The sequence below is a fragment of the Vanellus vanellus genome (assembly GCF_965231255.1).
Source record: "Vanellus vanellus genome assembly, chromosome: 2".
In the NCBI taxonomy this organism is placed as follows: Eukaryota; Metazoa; Chordata; class Aves; order Charadriiformes; family Charadriidae; genus Vanellus; species Vanellus vanellus.
Window position 1 is genome coordinate 130,342,453 of NC_138906.1, and position 21,266 is coordinate 130,363,718.

The window sequence follows — 21,266 nt, forward strand, 5'->3', positions numbered from 1 at the left end:
AATATTGCACAAATCTTGATTCAGCCAGCAAAGTGTAAAAAGTAAACATGTAGTATGCTACAAGAAGTAAATTAGATTAAAAAAAATCAGGTTTAATATTTCAGAATGAGATTAGCGTAGGGAAGAAGACTTTTAAATGTGATTATAAGATAGCTGTTATGGGTTATTTACTTGATTTAGGATATTGAGAAGAGGAAAATGTGATATTAATCTTTAATATAATTTAAATGTTGAGGAGGGAGTTCAAATAGTTATGACACTATTGATTGTGCTGAGGAGTGTAGAAAACAGGGCTTTATCCAATATGTAAGTCTAAAAACATGCTTGGCATAGGTTAAAACCTTTGTAATTATCTTTACGAAATACTTGCATAAAAGGAAGCTAAGTTGAAAGACGTTCAGTCATTAACCTACTGCTGCAGTAGCTGGTATCCTCATAACAGTTATTTTACCATGTCTAAAGATTTTCAATGTGTATTCCTATTGGTTTATAAAAACCTTTTTATTTAAATGCTTACTGATACAGTGAAAAGTTGATAAGGTCTCACATGATAAGGTCTCACATGTCTTACAAGACTGATATCTATATATTGTGTTTGTCTACAAACATAAACCAACATCATGTTTACCATAGTCTAGAGACATCAACACTTGAGATAATTGGAACTGTTAACTGTTTCAATTAGAAGCATAGATTTAAGACTAATTACTCTAAGCTGAAAGAGTATTCCACTGATGACCATGGATAAGAATATTACATTTCCTTCACTGTGTTGATGATTTTGTGTCTTGCGTAGTTGAAGACTGCAGCTCCAGAAAACGAAAATCTCGACTCTACCGAAACATAGCTGAATATTTGTTGATAGCCTGACTATGATTCATGAACTGACTGAATCTTACTTCAAAGGCTTGGAATTATGATCAGGCCTGGGCTGTCTTAAATTACAGAACTAAGATGTATACAGTTCATCTGCAGTTGTATATATAGAATTTCTTCTCTTCTGAGAGCAGCTTTTGTCTGCATAGTTTACTTATATATAACGGACAATTATTCTTTTGAAATCACTTATAGATAAAAACAACCCAGGAAAACTGACAGAAATATCCTTTGAGCTGAGTTCGCTATTGGCCGAGATGCCACATCCGGTTCAGTAGCTTTCAGAATCTAAGTCATCTTCAAAATCCAACATATTTAGTTTTTAATATAGGGTATATCTTCAACTGAACATAGAAAGCTCTAAGAACTTTATTGATGCTTTGCTAAAGTATCAGCATATTTAATAGATCCGCCTCCTTCTTCCCTTTCCCTTCAAAACTCAATCACTCTTGATCTGAAATGTTTCAGCTAAAGGGCCCAATGAAAAGCATCAAGGTGAATCCAAAAATAAACAGCAATTGTGAGAAGTTGCTGACACTATCCGTTTGAGAGATCCATGCAGTTTTAAGCTGCTAGTCTTTGTTTTAAGGTGCTTAAGCTTATATAGTGGAAATAGTGGTCAGCAGAATAAGTTAGGGATTTCACAACTGTAGTTTAACTACAGTTGCCAAATCAGTATGTAAGAGACAGTATCTAGAGGAAAAGCAATAAATTTACTTAGTTGGGGATGCTCATTTCATAGAATAGAATCATAGAATCATAGAATTGTCTAGGTTGGAAGAGACCCTTGGGATCATCGAGTCCTACTCTACAAAGATCTCCCCTACACCATATCCCCCAACACCACATCTAAACGTCTCTTAAACACATCCAGGGATGGTGACTCAACCACCTCCCTGGGCAGTCTATTCCAATGCCCGACCACTCTTTCTGTGAAAAATTCTTTCCTAATATTCAGTCTAAATCTACCCTGTTGGAGCTTGAAGCCATTCCCTCTTGTTCTGTCATTAATTACCTGTGAGAAGAGACCAGCACCAACCTCTCTACAGTGTCCTTTCAAATAGTTGTAGAGAGTGATGAGGTCTCCCCTCAGCCTCCTCCTCCTCAAACTAAACAGTCCCAGCTCCTTCAACCGCTCTTCATATGATTTGTTTGCTAGTCCCTTCACCAGCTTCGTTGCCCTCCTCTGCACTCGCTCCAGCACCTCGATATCTCTCTCTTGTATTGAGGTGCCCAAAACTGGACACAATACTCTAGGTGTGGCCTCACCAGTGCTGAGTACAGAGGCACAATCTCCTCCCTACTTCTGCTGGCCATGCTATTTCTAATACAATCCAGGATGCCGTTGGCTTTCTTGGCCACCTGGGCACACTGCCAGCTCATATTCAGCCGCTTGTCAATTAGAACCCCCAGGTCTCTTTCTGCCAGGCAGCTTTCCAGCTGCACTTCCCCAAGCCTGTAGCGCTGCATGGGGTTATTGTGGCCCAAGTGCAGGACCTGGCACTTGCCCTTGTTGAAACTCATACCATTGATGTTGGCCCAATGCTCCAATCTATCTAAGTCTCTCTGTAGAGCTTCCCTATCCTCCTGGGAATCAACACTCCTGCTTAACTTGGTGTCATATGCAAACTTGCTGATGATATACCCCATGTCCTTATCAAGATCATCAATAAAGACGTTAAACAGAAATGGTCCCAACACTGAGCCCTGAGGCACACCGCTTGTGACCGGCCACCAGCTGGATTTAAATCCATTGAGCACCAATCTTTGGGACCTTCCAGTCAGCCAGTGCTTGATCCAGCGGATCGTATGCTCATCCAGGCCGTGCAAAGCCAGTTTTTCCACAAGAATTGTATGGGGGACAGTATCGAATGCTTTTTGAAAGTCCAGGTATACAATATCAACAGCCTTTCCCTCGTCCAATATTCTGGTAATCTTGTCATAGAAGGAGATCAGGTTCATCTGGCAGGACCTGCCTTCCATAAACCCATGCTGATTAGGCCTGATACCCTGGTTGCCCATTATGTGGGGTTTGATTGCACTCAAGATGACCTGCTCCATGATTTAATGATGGACATTTAATGGTTTAATTATGTATTGACTTGAGCTGGTACGTTCAGCTTGTTCTCAATACTGAATATCACTTTTACATATAAGGGGCTACTACTATTTCACTGTGGCACAGTTTCTAGCTGGCTGATTAGAGTACTCTTGGGGAATCAATCAGTTTGAAGTCCTATGGGTAGAAGGGGGAGTTGACTGTTATTGTTGTAAATTGAACAGCTTTTCCTCTTCTGGATACTGTTTTGAGGGAAATCATGTCCACCAGTATGTTTCTGAGAGCAGGACCCAATGCAGCATCTCTAGAAGGTGTGGTAAAGCAATATGTGCATTAAGGAGCTGTGTTATTTTGAGCGGGATTGCAGTGGACATATGCGTGAGGAAGAACCCTAATGTACAAGGCATGCCAAGCTGTTCAACACTGACAAAAAGTGGGGCATGCATATGTCCAAACAGAGCTTTAGCTACCTAAGGAATTTTACTAGCAAAAACTTAGATGATAAGTAGGTGCTTGGGGTATGTTACACCTGGATTTCAATACCCAAGTTTTGTAAAAGAACAGAAAAGTTCAGTTTATGTTATTCATTCATCAGGTTCCTGTTCCTGGTTTTGACAAGGTGTTCTGGGTGAAGTGTCTGGAGTAGAAATAAGTGTGAGATAGGGATCCTAGCAGGCTGAGGAGGTTTCAATCACATTTCAGAACCACTATAAGTTCTAGGGTGATATTTAGACAGACGATAGCTCTTCTGGTAATGGTCTTTTGAAGGGAGACTGAGGAATGCCCTTCTTCTGTCTAACCTGTGTAACTGTGCAGCAAGTCTGGTGTCACTGGATCTGAAGTGAATTGGTGATGCTTGCTTGGGAGGAAGGAGATTTTGGAGTTTTAGAGGCTGAAAGCAGAAATAGCCTGGAGACAGGGATGATGGTTTTGTAGCCTTGATCAGCACAATTTCATGTGGTCTACTACAAAATTTTGCTGGCCTGAGAAGGTACAGGGTTAGATCATTATTTGTGGAGTGTAATGGCTGATATTCTGGGCTGCTTTTCATGGAAGGTTTTTACATTCTAAAGGCAGTTTCTTGCATGAAGTCCTGGTTAAGCAAGAACATACTTTGTTTCCACTGTTCAGAATACAGTTAAAATGTTTTATTCTGTGCTTTCTCAATGGGGAAACTAAGCATTTTTTCTTTGAGTTAAGCTGCGTGGTCAGCACTCTGTGTAAGTTCTTGCTCATTGCTAACACCTGAGCTCTCTTCAGTAGCCGACATGGCTAGTGTTTATCACATATTTCCTCAGCGGTTTCTTTATCTTCATCCAATGAAGCAAGGGATCAGCAGTATGTTTCAGTCATTTCACCCTCTGTGGTGATTGAAACTTGCTAAAGTTTTTATTTTTAGTTAGGTTCTTTAAAAGTTACACATTGTGTATGTCCCAGACAAGGTGATGTCAAAGCAGTATCTGCTGTTATAGGAAGAGAAAGTGGTAAGACTTGTGATTTTTCAAAACTATTCAAAAAGTTCATGCCCAAATTCCCAGTCAAATTCCCAGCCTACGAGAGTTTTGTCTCCTCAGCTTTCCATTTTGCCACAACAGATAGTTATTCAACACAGTTGTCATCTTGCAGTGTTACGAGTTCTTAAACTTAAAGGGACAAGGTATCACGGAATCACGGAGTTTTCAGAGTTGGAAGGGACCTCTAGAGATCATCTAGTCCAACTCCCCTGCTAAAGCAGGATTGCCCACAGCACATTACTCAGGACTGCATCCAGGCGGGTCTTGAAAATCTCCAGAGAAGGGGACTCCACAACCTCCCTGGGCAGCCTGTGCCAGTGCTCTGTCACCCTCACTGTAAAGAAGTGTTTCCGTGTATTTGAACGGAACTTCCTGTGTTCTAACTTGTGCCCGTTACCCCTCGTCTTGTTACTTGGAACCATTGAAAAGAGCCTGGCTCCATCCTCCTTCAACCCACCCTTTAGATACTTGTACGCCATAATAAGGTCTCCCCTCAGCCTTGTCTTCTCCAGGCTAAAGAGTCCCAGCTCTCTCAGCCTTTCTTCATAAGGGAGATGCTCCAATCCCTTAATCATCTTAGTTTCCCTTTGCTGGACTCGGTCCAGCAGTTCCCTGTCCCTCTTGAACTGGGGAGCCCAAAACTGGACACAGTATTCCAGTTGTGGCCTCATCAGTGCAGAGTAGAGGGGGAGAATGACCTCCTTCGACCTACTGGCCACACTCTTCCCTATGCAGCCCAGGATTCCATTGGCCTTTTTGGCGACAAGGGCACATTGCTGGGTCATGGATAATTTACTGTCTACCACAACCCCCAGATCCTTCTCCTCCGAGCTACTTCCCAGCAGGTCTGCCCCTAACCTATACTGGTGCTTTGCATTCTTCATTGTACCAGATTTGAAATTTCATGGTAACAGTCAATGAAACAAGGGCTGGATTAGCTCATAGTAATGTATTCTGCAGGGCAGATGTGTTGTAGTGATCTTTAGTAGTTCTCACTTCCTGAGCACTGAGGGCTGCATGTCTGCCTGTGTCGCATTACCATGGTCCAGCCAAGATATGTTGAAAGTGTGAGCAGCACGAGCCATGTCAGAAGTCATCCATGTTACGGTGGCAAATCCTGCATGTCTAGGAAAGATGAAAAACATTATTTCCTGCTATAGGGGAAGTTAGTTTCAGGCAAGAAACCAAGAGCGAATAAATGAGGGCTGTGTGTCTGAAAGGGTAACTGAGAGAGACTGTACTGTGTCTTCTCTTTCTCATGGCCGTAACAGTCTCGTTTGGTGCATTCTGAGCAAGGAAATTTTAGAACATTTCTTTCTCTGCTTTCAAGTTCTTTACATTCTCATTATCACTTCAGAGAAGTTCTGTACTTTTATTCCTCTTGCAGAGAAACCAATACTAAAATGAAGAGCAATGCTCCCTGAGTTATTTTATGTTTCTGAATGTAGTATTTAAAATACTCCACAGAATTTGAATAAAGCCACTCTTGTCTATGTTGAGGTTGTTATAAAAAAAAAGCAGCAACTGTCATGGTCCTGGTGTTGGAAGCCTACTGCTGAAATTATTTTAGTAATTTAGAAGTAACTATGTAAATAACGCTTAAATTTGTATATATGATTGAATACCTGAGAATAAATAGATGTTTCTGATTTTTAAATATATCTGTAAATCTATTGGACAGTGTTTGTTGGAGAACCTCATATATTAGTCTTAGTATCATCCTCCACAATTATCAGGAAGAAACAATGCAGGTTCAATGAGATTTAGTGTTTGATCAGTATTACTTTCGGGAAGAGATTCAAACATCATGTTCTCAGCTAACATCACTAAGTCATTGTCATTTTTTCTATCCTGTTTAATAAGATTAAAAAGATAAGATTAAAAGCAAGTAGGACCACCTGCAGTGTGAGCAGCAGTCCCTTAATTATACTTGTATCAACCCTGGATTTTGTGTTGGAGTGAAAATAATGAGAGTAAATTCATAGGAATGTGTATATGATAAAAATAGGCAGCAATACAAAAATCAACAAAACAAAACTAAATGCATTTCTTTTAGTAGGCTGATATTTATTCAGAATAAGCATAAACTTATCTACTGGTGACTCAGGTTGATATCAGGTGATGGCACAGACATGTGCTGACCAGTTAGAGAAAATAAGCTGCAGCAGTGGTAGTCTCCATGGTGACAGAAGAGCTAACAGCAGACCAGCTATTTTAGAAGGGAAAATAATGCTTTTTCTTGCTTTTAAAAGAAAGGAATGTCTCTATGACAGTTTGAACAGTTTTGCATCTCTGTTTATTCATCTTTGGAGATCTAAGCATACAGGACATCACTAGTCTTCTTTATTTCTTTTCTTTCGTACATCCCCTACTCCTCCACATTTTTTCTCAAGACCCTGTCTGTCAGTGGCCTGCTTGGTGTACTTGTAGAGCACAGTTCACTATTAGATTTCAGATCATCAATTAAAATACTTGAAATGGTTTCTAATTTGGGGAGGAAGTTTATTTAGAAGATATTTAGGCTGTAACCATATGTTTGTGGAAAAAGTGGGAGATCTTAGCCAGATCTTAGCCAGACCTGTCAAACTTGGGAACCTAAAAACAACTGTTGAAATCCATCCTAAAGCATGTTAAATATTAGTAAGTATTTATGTCATGACCTAATACAGCATACTTTCTGCATTTCCAAGGGTGTTTTGCTAAAGGCAAGGAAGTGAAATGAAAAAACTGTGTACAGCTGTTGTTATGATACTAGTAGTTTCACCTGCTGGTGTTCTTACTTCCTACTTTCTCTTCTCACTCTAGTTCTGGTGAGGATTAGAGATGTTTTTAGTGGACATTTCCTAGCCTCACCCAGAAAAACCTCCTGGAAACCCTTTCCAAACACCAGAAGGACAAGAAGGTGATTGGGAGAATTAAGCATAGATTTACAAAGGGGAAATCATGGTTAGCCAACTTAATAGCCTACAATGAGGTGACCAGCTTGATGGACCAGAGGAGAGCAGTTGATGTTGTTTACCTGGACCTGAGTAAGGGTTTTGACATTTCCTCCCATAATATTCTCATAGACAAGCTGACAAAATAGAGGTTGGAAAAATAAATAGTGATCTGCATTGAAAAGTGGTTAAATGGCTGGGCCTAGAGAGTTGTGATCAGCAGAACAAAATCCAGTTGGAGGCAAGTCACTAGTGGTGACTGGACTACTGGCAGGGGTCAATACTGGCGCCAAGCAATTTAATGTCTTCATTAGACATAGTGTACCCTCAGGAAGTTTGCAGATGATGGAAAACTGGGAGGAGAACCTGATGCAGGAGAGGGAATATCCTGCCATTCATCGGTACCTGGACAGGCTGGAGAAATGGGCAGAGAGGAATCTGATAAAGTTGAACAAGGGGAAATACCAAGTCCTGCGTCTGGGGAGGAATAACCCTCAGCACTAATATATGCTGGGGGCTGACAGGCTTTGCAACAGCTTTGCAAAGAAGGACATTGGGGTCCTGGTGACCATGAGTCTGCAATACACCCTTGCAGCAAAATACAACCAACAATGTTCTGGGCTGCATGAGAAAGATAGTTGCCAGAAGGATGAGAGAGATGATCCTTCCCGTCTACCCAGAACTGGTGAGGCCACATCTTGAGTGGTAAGTTCAGCTCTAGGCTCCCCAGTAAAAGAGAGATGTCTATTTACTGGAGCAAGTCCTACCTTTACTAGGATGACGAAGGGACTGGAGCATCTGCCATATGAGGGAAGGCTGACAGACCTGGGCCTGTTCAGCCTGGAGAAGAGAAGGCTTAGGGGGATCTCATCAATATGAATAAATGTGTGATGGGAAGGAATGAAGATGAGGCAGCAAAGCTTTTCTCAGTAGAGCACGCTGACAGGACAGTTGCATTTGAACTCAAGAAGACACTTAATTTGTGAGGGTGGTCAAACGCTGGCACAGATTGTGCAGAGAACTTACAGAGTCTCCATCTGTAGAGACAGGTGTTTTCTATTACTTTTCTTTCACCCTTCCCTTGCTCTGCATGTTCCTGGATACATAAAATGAATTTTGATGGGGCATTTAAATCTGTATGAAGTACTTCAGACTCTTGTCAGTAGTGAACTGCCCTTGACTTATCCAGTAGCATTTCCAATGCACAAGGTAATACTGGGCTTATTATTTCATTGCAAGGTGCATGACTGGATGGTGCCACGTGGTGCTGATAGGGCTGTTTAATGACACAGCTTCATGCTGTTCCTACGTATTTCCACAAATTACATTTGAGTAGAGCATCATTTCTGGCAGGTGGATTCATAGCCTCTGCCATATGACAACGGTGCAATCCTGGAAATCAGATGATAAAGGACAGGCCTGGCTCTAAATAGAGGCAAATTAGGCACAGCGCTTCTGGTGGAAAAAAGCAGACAGACTGTTTTATCTAATTGGGATCCCTGAAAAGTCAGATTGTCAGCTAGTGCTACGATTACTTTCAAGTAATGGATGGATGAGGTGTTATCTTCTGCTGAAGTAGGGAGAGAGATCCTCACAGAGGTTGCTTCAGTTATCCTTTATATTCCTGTGACTGTCTGCTGCTTCTCTCTCTTCTTCCCCTGCAACCGTTTACCTAAAAGGAGTGGCCCAGTCCTTGCCCAGGTCATGAGACATTGTCTTTCATGGCAAAGCTGACATTATATATCTCTGAGGCCTTGAGGTGGCTCTTCATAAAAAGAAAGTGGCACTCTTTTATATCTCAATCTTACTGTCTGTGACAGTGTAACTATTTGTCATATTAATAGCAAAGACAAATCATTCTGGCTTCAAAATGGTTTTATCTTTATTGCTCTAACTTTGTTGGAAATATCGGTTGGATTATGAAGACCAGATTAGAGATGCAGGCCTCAAATGCTTCAAGCAAAAATTATTATGAATGCAGTTTTCACACCTTTAGTTACTATCCCTGCTCCTAGGTATAAATAATGATCAATGCAGGAATTTGTATGGATGCAGAGACATACTGTGGCATAACAAAACAACCAATTTCTGACACAAGTTCATACTCATATATTTTCATTCATGATTTTACCGAAGCTTGATTGATTTCCTAATTCTTTCCCTACAGATTTCAGTTCCCCCATATCCACTATTGTGGCAGAAGTCTTTTTATCAGTGCACCACTTATCCTAGGGTCATTATTACCTCAAACTCTGGGTATTACTGTAGCTAAGATTGCCTCTCCGCAGCTAGTAATGAACAACTTGGATGTTTCTCCCTGTTAACTCGTATGCTAGTATGACATCTTTCTCAATACGTAAGAGTTCTGTGCTGAGGTCTGAACACTGTCTGGCCAGTCAGTCCGGTAAATGCTTTGTTTATTAGTTGTGTTAAGCACTGGTGAAATCATTAGCATGTTTATGATCTAGCCAGGAGACAGCTCTGCCTAGCCGTGCCCAAGGGATATTTTTGTTTCTAGTTTGAGGCAGGGGTCAACTGATAGCCCTAGGAGCGGAATATGAAAACTTGATATTGTAATTAATTACCATATTCATGAATCATGGGTAGTCTTCAGGAAAGAAGAAAAAGAAATTCCTAGAGGAAAGTGGGTATATGCTTATAAACCCATTTGGAGATGGTCCTCACTCACTGAACGTTATTCATGGGGTAAAGATCATGGCTGAGAGTTGGATCCAACTGTCCAAGCGCCCCAACAGCTTTTTAACTGGATGGAACAGAAAGGAAAGCTGAAACTTACCTGAAGGTAAACTGAAAAATAGATGGCTTTAAAAAGGAATTTTTTACATCTCTGTAAAAAGAAAACTTCTTTACATTTCTTTTTCAGATCTGACTCTAATAATTTGTTAATAAATTGTTTATAAGGTAATTTCATTCTTTATTTTTCATTTTTCTGGTTTAGAAAACGTGATTTAAGGTGACAGGTTATGCAGTAGCATTGCATGAAGACTGCAATTTCCTACAATAATGTCCCACAACAAGTAGGAAACTGTTCCACTCTGTAGTAACCTGTCATGTCATATGAGCTCAGAAATACTGAGAAGTAGTAGTGTTCTCTCTGAAGGTGTGTGGGCTGTTTCAGCATCTGTTAAAACAGATTTCTTGTTTAGGAGACAGAAGGACAAGCATTAGCCAGAGAAGACCTGTAAAGAATGTAGGAAAATGCCTGAGCCCTTGGGATCTCCTGCATATCACTGTTTAGGTGATGTGTTACAAGTATGCTGTAGGTATCCTGCAGTTTATCATCAGCAAAATTCATGAGTCCTATCTAGGTGAGTGCTAGACTATCCTGTCTACTTAGCTGCATAGGCATCAGCTATGGGAAAATCAAGGAAACTAGTTGAACAAAAGCACCACAGGTGTCTGCAGCTTAATCATAAGAATACTGTAATTAATATTTGAAAACGGACAGACAAGGACTTTGAGAAGTACTTAGTTGGAGCGCTCACATAAAATGAAGTGCACATGCAAACATTCATGGTATCAGGATTCTTCTTAGCCATAGAGCATCAAAGACAGCAGCAACAGAAATGGGTGCCAGAAGAATGGACGATGTCTCTCTTGCCATTTGTCTCTGACTTTGAAGGTATTGCCAACACAGCTTATACCAACTTAATGCCTTTTTGTGGAACATCTGTGTCCTTCAGATGCATTGTCAACCTCACTCTCAAAGAATGGATAATGAAGGCAATTTAAGTTTCTTCTTTTGAGTATCCAGTTCTAATTTCTGACATACCTACAGTCTTTTTCACATTTTAAAGATATCCAAAGTTAAAATTCCATGAATGCATCTATAGGCTAGTATATTTATTCGGTCAGTTTTCCATTTTAAGGGCACTGACATGAAAGGAACAAGCAAGGAATGTGGAGAAGTAAAAGAGAATGGCAAAACTGCCAGGGCTTTGATATAAACCAACTCATGTTCTCAGAAGAGCATCATAGTTAAATGAACATTTTAATTACATTGTTTTGTTTTGTTTTGTTTTGTTTTCTGTCATCACTTTATTCTTTCTGATGTGCCAGGCAAATTTTTGTACAAACTCAGGTTAACCTAAGAGTTCTTACCATGACACACACACTGTACTGGAGTCCATGAGTTTGCATTTGCTACCACATAAGGGGCAATAATCGAACAGGTGAATGCACAAGTACACATTCTTCTGTCAGATAAGTTAAAGATTTTGGAAGATATCTGATGTCCATCTGTGTGCGTCCTCTCCATAGTCTTGTATTCAAAATCATAAGTAGCTTGTGTTATATTGATTGGTTTTTCTGTATTTTTTATCAGCCATAATATTTTATTTATTCATCTAACTGGACACTAGAATCTCATTTATTTTCTGCTGTTGTTGGTGATTACCATGAAGACTGTCAGTAACAGTGGCTTAGAGCTCTAATTATCCTGTTTTTAGAGATTCAAAAACATTTGAAACAGCTTTAATAAAAAAGAGTGAATTACCTTTTCCTGCAAAATATAACATTTCCAATTATAATTGAAAAATAATTTGCTTAGGTAATACAAGAAACTCCAATACTTTTGCGTAGCTGAAGTAACAAATAGAAGCAGTGCTCAAGAAAGTACAAATGGTTTTCTTAATGATGAACACCATGTGATGATAGATTTGTTTCAACTCTTTGACTGTGTCATGGCTTGACAGGCTATTCATCAAAATTGACACTTGGAATAGTGCGCTGTTTGGAGGGAAAATTTAATCATTCTTGAAAGTTGTTGTCACGATAAATCAGAGCTACAGTAGGTTCAGAAACCCATCGAGAAATTAACATTTATTGTCATGTACATGATATGTCAGGAACTTAAGCATTCACAAAGAGCGTACTTCGCCTCTCTGAGAACAAAGTCCGGCTGAGAACTTTCATCTAGTTTAATTTTCAAGCTTGACTTTTCTTCCCAGAAGACTTTGTCTCTGTATGAGCCTCTACTCAAGCCAGCAGAACTTGAAGAAGTATTTTCAAAGCATATGCCTGACCAAGATTACTTTCCTATATCACTACAAATATTTTTAATGAACTGCTTCTGTGTCAAAAGAAGATAATGCCCTGCCTTTTAATTTGGTGACCCAGAAAACTCTGTGATGTTGATGTGACCCAAGGGCTTGTGCATTAAAATTAATCTGTGACAGACACTGCATATTAACATGATACTTGATGCCTTGTTTTAAACTTTATATTTCTCATGCTGTCTCTGATCCTTTCTTGAGGGCAGAGTTCTTGGCTGGGAATGGCATCCTTAAAGGAAATGCAAGTGTGCAGCATGCACGTTGCAGGCCTAGACAAAATTGCTTTTATTTCTGTAAAAGTGCATACTTCCTCTTGCTGGAGTTACAGAATGGCTAATTCTAAAGGTGGATGAGTGTCAGCTCCAGATGTTCTTGTTCACCAGTTCCTGAAGTTTGAAGTGTTTAATGAGACAGAGGTAAGCAGGGTGCTGGTTGTTTGCAAGTTTCCTTTTAAAAGCGTTTATCACTTTTTTTGTTCCAAAGTGAGACTTTCAAGTATCATCCACTTACAATGTCCTCCAACTCAATTTATAATCGCTGTCTGGTTTCCTACCTCTGCCCGCCTCAATATCCGCATTTCGGAATAGGTGCCTTTCTTTCCTTTTATGTACTGTAGACATACAAGATGGATGAGCTAAACAAACGTCAACAGAATCTACCCATTGCTACTATGAGAATAACACAGAATTTTAGTTCTCATCTGGCAGCCTGGCTGAACTTAATGTGCATGAGCCAGTCCCTTCTTTTCTTTTTATTTTCTTTTTTTTTCTGCCTTGTGCTAGCAGTTCTCTCATCCAGCAGTAAGCCATTTCAGCTAACTGATAAGGCATAAAATTAACACAACATAATGAAAAAAAACTTTACTTTGATGCAAGCTCACTGGACTGAATGGACTCACAATATGTCAGACCAGCAACAGCTCATACACAAGAAAATGACTTAGTGTGGTGTAGGTGCTTGTGCACTCACATCCTATATCTGGTTTTGTGTGAAAACCCTGTCTTCACAGTCGTGACGATTGTGGCCTTAGTTGTGGGTCATCAGCTCTTAGCAGTTGTGTAAGTATTGGCTTGGTTACAGAAGTGGCAGGGAGATTTATGGTGGTATCTTTACATTAAGAAGGTTGAAGTGGTAGTGGAGAACATCTTGATACTGACCCTTTGGGGTTCCAAATGTTGTAAAACTATGTGCTGGCCTTCTTTTTCTATTGAGTTGGTCTGCACAGTCAAGCAGTTGATTGGCATGCTATGTGCACAGAGGCTAAAGATGATTATTGTTGTAACAGGTCCTACGTGCAGTGGTCAAGCTCCCATACCCTGTGAAGACAGCATGGATATTGGTCTTGAGTCTTTGCTAATGCCTTATGCTTTGGGAATTCATGATCTAGTAGGATTTAAAGCGAGATGGCATACTGTCAGGCTGTTGTGTGGTATATTATTGCATATGAAATTAGCATTTCACCGTTACATATAATGGCATAGTGAAAGTCAGTCCCAACATGGCTTGTTATTTCTGCTGTTTGTTATTAAAAGACATGCAACAAAGCCACTATGTTAACTGATAATAGCAAATTAGAGATTTTATTTGGGGAGCGTTAGCTGTATTTATTTTGCCTTTTATGCTTAAAAATATATGTTCTTATGAAAGAATGTAAGGATTTTTGTTTATTTTTACCATCACAGAGGATATCTGGAGGAGTATTTTCAAGACAAAAATTCACAGTGGCCCTAGTTTTGGTAGTAAAAGCCAAAACACAGCTGAGTCACTATATTTTTACTCAGTTGTCACATATATAGTCCTCCTGAGAAATGCTGGTTTGGGATATGTAGAATATTTAAAAAAAACCCAACAGTAGTGTCTTAACTGTATGTTATTTGTATATGGAAAGGACTGGTTACTCAAAATGGTGACCAGCATTCTAATTCCCAAAATAGCATTCTAATTACTTAGATTATGTAGGTCTTCTGATTTGAAGCATAAACTGTATTATAACATTGCCAACCTACGGTACAGGAGCTTCTTGGTGAACAAAGTTACAAGTTGGATTCATACTGAGAAACTGGAGTGTGCAGTACAAACCAGCAACATGATTTAATAATAGGAAACAAAAATGGTCCGAGAACACCTGGGGCTGCAGTTTTATGGAGACCTGATAGACCCGATGTCTAGGAAGGTATACAAAGTATGTAATTCGCTGGAAACTTTTCTCATTGTGTGTCCTGGGTAAAGGCAGAAGGATGGTCTGGAGCCAAGTGCTTGTTAAAAGAAAAGTGTTTGAGCTGCTTTCTTCCATCCTAGACTATTCTGTAGAAAAAGATAAAGCATTTCAGTAGGCACATTTTTTTGTAAACTGGCCTGTGGTGTCAGCTGGACACAAGGGGGGTACCAGCCTAAGCACTGGAGTGAAAGATGGAGTGGTTCCAGCTCCTGTTGTGCCCATGGCCCAGGATCCAGTTGAAGTGGCTGAGACATAGTCTTCGTTACTCCCACCTTGGAGGTAAACTCAGCGTGCAGTTGGATGGATGCACACTGGGAGAGTGACATGTGACCATCACATAATACACACTTTTAGATTTTCTTAGCATTCTGTGAACTTGCAAGGGATGTGGCTTAGGGGCCTTGTAGGTGCCTGTTGATTATTGTCTTTTTGCAGTAAAGATCCATATTCTCTTATATGGTCCTATCACTGGTTTCCTTTTTATGCAAGTGAAATATATTTTCATAATTTAACCTTTCACGTCATTGTTTCCATGATCCATTAACACTGTGAACTGTAAATCCATAATACATAAAGATGACGTTGGTTTTTAAATGAGAAAACCAGCTTATTTTTGGAATTGAGAGCCTAATAACTTAGAGAATTAAGTGAACAAATCAGGCACTGGAAAGCTGAGATGGCAACATCAAACAATATAATGAACAGAGCAATCATTCTAGGAATAACAGAAGAACAGATAACAGTGAAGTTTATCTTCGCCCTTAGGGAAGCACTATGAAACAAAATACAGGATTGCCTGTTTTCATTAGTGAGTTTAAAAAAAAAAAACAAAACACCTTACCAGTTATGGGAAAGAAAATGTGCTCTGCTTTTTAGATTAAACTTCCCTAGGCCAGAAAAATATATGATGTATATTGAAGTTACTACTTAGTGGATTTTTTCTGTGCACAGTCTTTATTTACTTTTGTTAAAATTTTGAGATTGTAACACTGAACTTTGATCAGTAGATTCCGCGTCTGTTTGCTGTGTCTCCAGAGTTGTATGTCAGAAGAAAGGCTCTAGTATTTGATAAGGTAGTTAGATGGACTGATGGATTTAATTTCCAAATCACTGAGAATCTGAAGAATCATGTACAGTCATGTTTTAATGCAGAAAAAAGCGTAAAGATGAGTTTTGACAAAATTTCTCTAAAATTTAAATATCGGACTTAAATCACAAGTTTGAATTTTCTTGGGTCCAAACTAAAGGAACAGTTTACACAAACCTCTACCAAATAAGCCATATTCATTCATGTATTGGTACATTGCACTTTTGTCTTTCTGACTACTAACACATAAGCTCATCTACCTGAGGTCTAGCGTGGCTAGCAAGCTACAGCAGGTATCTCAGTAGTAGACCGTGTCTAAACATCATAATTAAATCAGCATTAAACAGCCGAGCAGGCTCCTGAAAGTGCTCCTCTGGCTATGTTTCAACAATCATAATTCAGGAGAGTGGTTTTCTCTAAGTTCAATTCGATCTAATTTTCTTTTATTAATTATTATACAATTAGTACATGAAGAAATGCTAAGTTCTTGCCTTAAGCATCTCCCCGTCAAAAGGCCTGGCCAGTTCTTACTTACATTAATGGAAAGGCTACCACTGGTTTTGATTGAATTTATGTTGAATTTCAAGATACTATTTCTGGGATTATTGGAATGAAGAAATGGTAAGATGAAGAGCTGGCAGGCTTCTCAGGCTTCTTAAGAGGCTAGAGGATGGGAGTGCCAAGAGCAAACAAATGGTGCGGGTGAGACACGGCTCTTCAGTGCCAAGATCAGTAAGGCCTGTCTTCTTTATCAGTAGGTTTCCTGATACTGAGCCCACCGCTAATATTGTTTTCTCCCTTGAGTTTTGAAACATGTCCAGACTGATATTAGATAACTTCATCTTCTGTCTTCATCTTCTTTGTACTAGAAAACAACACTCTTTGTTATATTCCTGCACATAATTAGTTACACGAAAAGCGCATTTGACTCCCTAGAATCATTCCTGTGATTCTGCGGTTTTTATATTTCCCCTTCCTTTTGTCTGTAGCTATTACCTAGGGCTGTAAACCCTTTGGTGCTGAGATCCTCTTTTGCTTTATGCCTGTAAGTGCTACCATTCCAGCAGACTGAAATGGAGCATAACTTTCATCTGCACCTGCAAATGTTCCAATAAGAGCATGCGTTTTCAAATCCTGCCTTTACTCAGTAAGAGCTCAAGGTGGTAAGTATATCCAGGGCATTATCCATGAATATTTTTATAAATAGAAACAGCAAAACCCATTCGATGAGTCTCCAAATCCCACACTCAGTCAATGTTCATAAATTTTTGAATGGATGAAGAGTCATTTGAATTTATTAAAATATTAATGAACATTGCCTAAGTTAACATGAAAGTATGGGGAATCTTTCATAAATGAAGAGGCACTCATTTATATGTGAATACTAATTTGCCTGTTTGGTAATGTGTCCCTGCTGGAACATGTAAGAAGTACAATTAGTCATCATGTCAGAAGACATACTATTATTTTAATGAGTAATAAAAAAACACAAATAACAAATGCAAAGAGCGTTGTGAGAAATAAGATGTAAATGTAATAAGATGATATAAGCATCTAATATTTTCTCATACAGGGTATACTGAACTATTTTGTTTTAGGAAACAATTTGTAAAATTATACATATCCTTTAGAAACAGAAAAAATGCAGCTGAATTTAGTGAATAAATTTAATTTTTAATAATCTTTTTTACTATTCCCAAATTTGAAAAGGTTGGAAAAAAAAAAAAAGGAGCATTACCAGGACTATGGGATTAAAAGGTTCCAATGAGGAAAAAGTCTAAGGAGATTTTATTGTTAAAAAACCCCACACTTCTAGAAGTTACTGTCTTCATATTAAAAATTTGGACTAGTAACAATCTGCTATGCAGAGAAAGTGTTGCTTAATACCATCAGACACATGTATACGGTAGTCCAGATTCTCCAATTGTTATTCTCCTGTTGCAGTGAAAGATTAAAATGATATTGTTGACTCCAGATTTTATACTTGTTTATGAATACTGTAAACAAAAATTTTCATTTTCAGTGACACTTATGTTCCTCTGTTCATATCAACTCAAAGGCCTTGTGCTAACTTTTAATGTTCTTTAGTGGGATCTTTTTTTTTTTTTTTACCTTGCCCCTGTTGTGTCTTCCAGATTGAATGTAGAGTTAGATATCTAGAGCGTAGAAAAGCAGGGAGCAGGGTGGGAAATTCCTTTTCTGAAAGGTGTGTAAGATCTTAAGCATTTACAAGACTGAGCTTTTCTTGATTTAGGAAAACTTAATTATCCGTCTATTGATTCACTGGAGCATTTTTTGTGCTTCCTTTACTAGTCACCAACAGGACTCAGAAGATTAAAAAAATTAAAACTTTACATTTCTGTGACATTTTTAGCTGATTAAAAGTACTTAATATTCTTCAGGTCATTAATGAAAAACCAGCAACACCAAACACAACCCCCTGCCTCCCCCCCCAAACCTAACAGCCAGGCAAAGCAAAGCCAAGTGTTATACGTTTCTGCTTTTGGAAGAAATCCTAAAGTCTAGTGACCTCATTTCAAGTTCACATCTAACCAATACGGATGGGAGATGACAGTGCTGAATACTTCTGAAAATTAGACCAAAACTGGAGTTGGATGAAGAGACACTTTTAATGTGTTAAGTATTCTCTAAGAATTCTTCAAGTTGCTTTTGGTTTTGTTTTGGATTTTTTTGAGCATTTCTTCTGCCTTGCATGCTTCATCACAGCTCTTAGGGAAGGGAGCGTGTCCTTCCCCTTTACAACAGGCAGTGTAGCTGCTAAAGCACATAGTGAAGATACGGGTCTCAAATAACCTACCCACTAAACTAGGAGCAAGTTTGAAGCATCCCTTTCAGTTTCTACCACACAGAGTTCTCTATTTTTTGTATGAATAATTAAAGATTGACTAAAGCAGGAAACCAGGATAGGGATCTCCAACATCCCGTAGACAGCAGGATCTCACTTTCTCACTGTCTTTAGCTGAAACAGTTTCATTTTACTCTTGAAGCATGTGAGACAGGCACTGCAGTCCGGGTGGCATCATGCTGAACAATCATGGGGGTACATCAAGCTCACATTCCTACCCCAGTGAATATTTCATTAGTTATATAAAGTGGAACAGGTCATCCCACCGTAATGACCAGTAACCTTATGGTAAACGCATGCCTTGAAAACCAGTTGAACAGTTTGTAGCCTGTGATAGGCAAATTTTCATGTTCAGGAGGAGTAATTTTAATGTTGGTCATAATGGCTGTATGGGGTAATCTGTCTCTAACCCTACTGGGGACACAGCTGGGAAAAAACCCTTAACAAAACTGAATTCATGTTTTTGCAGAGAGTTTCCTTTTTGTCAGATTGGCTTCTTTCTGGAGAAATGTCTTCCTGAAAATCTTTCTGAAAGCAAGCACTGGATACTTACTGGCACGAATCCTGCAGGAATTGAAATGGTCCTGTGAGGTAGGCTGGATTTTATACATCTGCCCAGACAGAGGGGAGAGAGAGAGAGAGTTACATCTCCCGTGGATTTTCTGGATAACTTAGTAATAATAGATGGATTTTTGACTGAGGAGCACTCAGGTTTAGCAGGTGGTGAGATGTGACCCCAGCCAGTGACACTAATTATCATTTCTTCACGTCCACCTTGTGCTGCCCCGCAGGTTTTTTGGGGCACCCATCTGTTACTTCCCACATTGCAGGTGGATTGTCACCTCCTTGGGTTTCCATGATATGTATGCTTTGTTTTATACGGAAGGGCTAAGCAAGTCCCGATGGTGGCTTTTACATGCATCTACAAAATAAATAATTCAGCCCCAACAGTAAAAAGTGTTTTCTGCTGGGACTATTTGCTGGTGATACAAGAAACCTCGTTACAGAAGTGCCGCGGGAGCTGTTCTGTTTTGCCTCTACCCGTGCATCTTTCCTCTCGCCCATTCGTTGGGAGCGCGGCTCTCATCTCAGTTGTGCAGAGCCATTCAGTGACTTGGTGATCTTTGTACAATGGGCCAGGGAGAAAACATGAGAAGTAAAAAGTAGGTTTCTCTGTTCCCAAGGCATTGCCTTTACAGTACGTCTCTCTCCTCATCACTTCTCTCCTTTTTCCTCCATTAGGTACTCTTTCCCTCATGCGGCTTAGCTCAGCTGACCTTTTTCCTCTCCTGTTTCATGGGGATATGGCATCTATTAAAACTGAAAAGGAGGCACAGAAATATCTGAACTCCTTCTGTTTTGACATCATGTTTCTGGTCATGGGATTTTTAGAAGTGAATAGACTGCTCTTTTTCTGTACAAAAGGTATAGTAATTCCCTACTTTCAAGTATGACTCCCATTGTAGAGTCAGGATGGCTTACTATTCGGAGTGGTTTTCTCTGTTTACAATTTTATTATTATTCTTTGTTTACAATTTTATTATTTCTCCGCTTCCTTCTTCATGTTTTGCTTTACATTTTTCTTAAAGGTCTAACTTTATTTTGTTGTTTCTCCAGGTTTCACTGTCATGTAAAATTAATAATATTCATCCCTCCATACCTTTGTTGCTGTTGGGGCTTTAAGGTGGGTTTGGTGAAGAAATCAGCACAGTCTGTAGTTAACATATCTGTAACTGAACAAAATGGTCAAAAAAGACAAGCCTGCACTTTACAGATATGCTTTTCAGTAGACATGCTCATAGCTAAAACCCAACTCTGCTCTAAAATTTACTTTAATCAGGGCAGAGGTGAAATTCTCTTCTGATTTGTTATGGCCTCTTTCCCCCGAAAGTCCATCTCAGAACAGGCATAGGATTTCACAATGCCCAGATGCTAAGAGGGAGAGCTTGTAAGGCTGTGTGCTATCATGTGAGAAATGTCACCTAAATTTTAACTTCAGATTTTTAATTAAAAACATTTTTAAGTTCTTTTAGTTTGCTCCTTGTTTTCCAGACTAGCTAAACATCACTTGGCTGTCCTGTTAACAGCTGGCTACAGGATGCTTTGTTCATAGCAAATTGCTATGATAAGTCAAATACATTATTGAATATTTGCTGTGAAATCTTCTGTAGAATCATAGAATCATAGAATCATGCCTAGCACTAAATATTTTAAATGATAGACATTTTGAAAAGACCTTTTCTATTATCTTGCATTCAGAGGTTTTGAAAGAATTAGGCGAGCAATTCTCTCAGGATTTGATCTTGGTTTTCACTGTATTTTGGAACACCAAAGAAGTTCCAGAAGAGAGCTAATATTATTTATTAATTTAGAAGGAGTCATAAGTAAATTATTTACTACTATATGCAGTCCTTAGTAGTGTGCTTAATTGGTCACCTTATGAAATTTCCATCAAGAAGTTAAAGTGTTATGAAAATCATATAGTAGACCTTAAATATACTAAAAATACATTAACTCTAGTTCTCAAAATGTAACCATTTCCTTAGAGATTTCTGTTTAAGAATGTTATGTTTAAAGGCTGTATTCCTAATGGTTGTATAGATGCTTGGGTCCTGTACTGCCAAACATCTAAATA

At 39.1% G+C, this 21,266-nt stretch overlaps 1 protein-coding gene across 1 annotated transcript in view; it reads left to right on the forward strand.

Annotated features, from left to right (window-relative positions):
• The window catches only part of NKAIN3 (sodium/potassium transporting ATPase interacting 3), a gene marked incomplete at both ends in the record, with an annotated part of 385,268 nt that overhangs the window by 98,313 nt on the left and 265,689 nt on the right, over positions 1–21,266 (forward strand). The gene's annotated exons all lie outside the window — the stretch shown is intronic.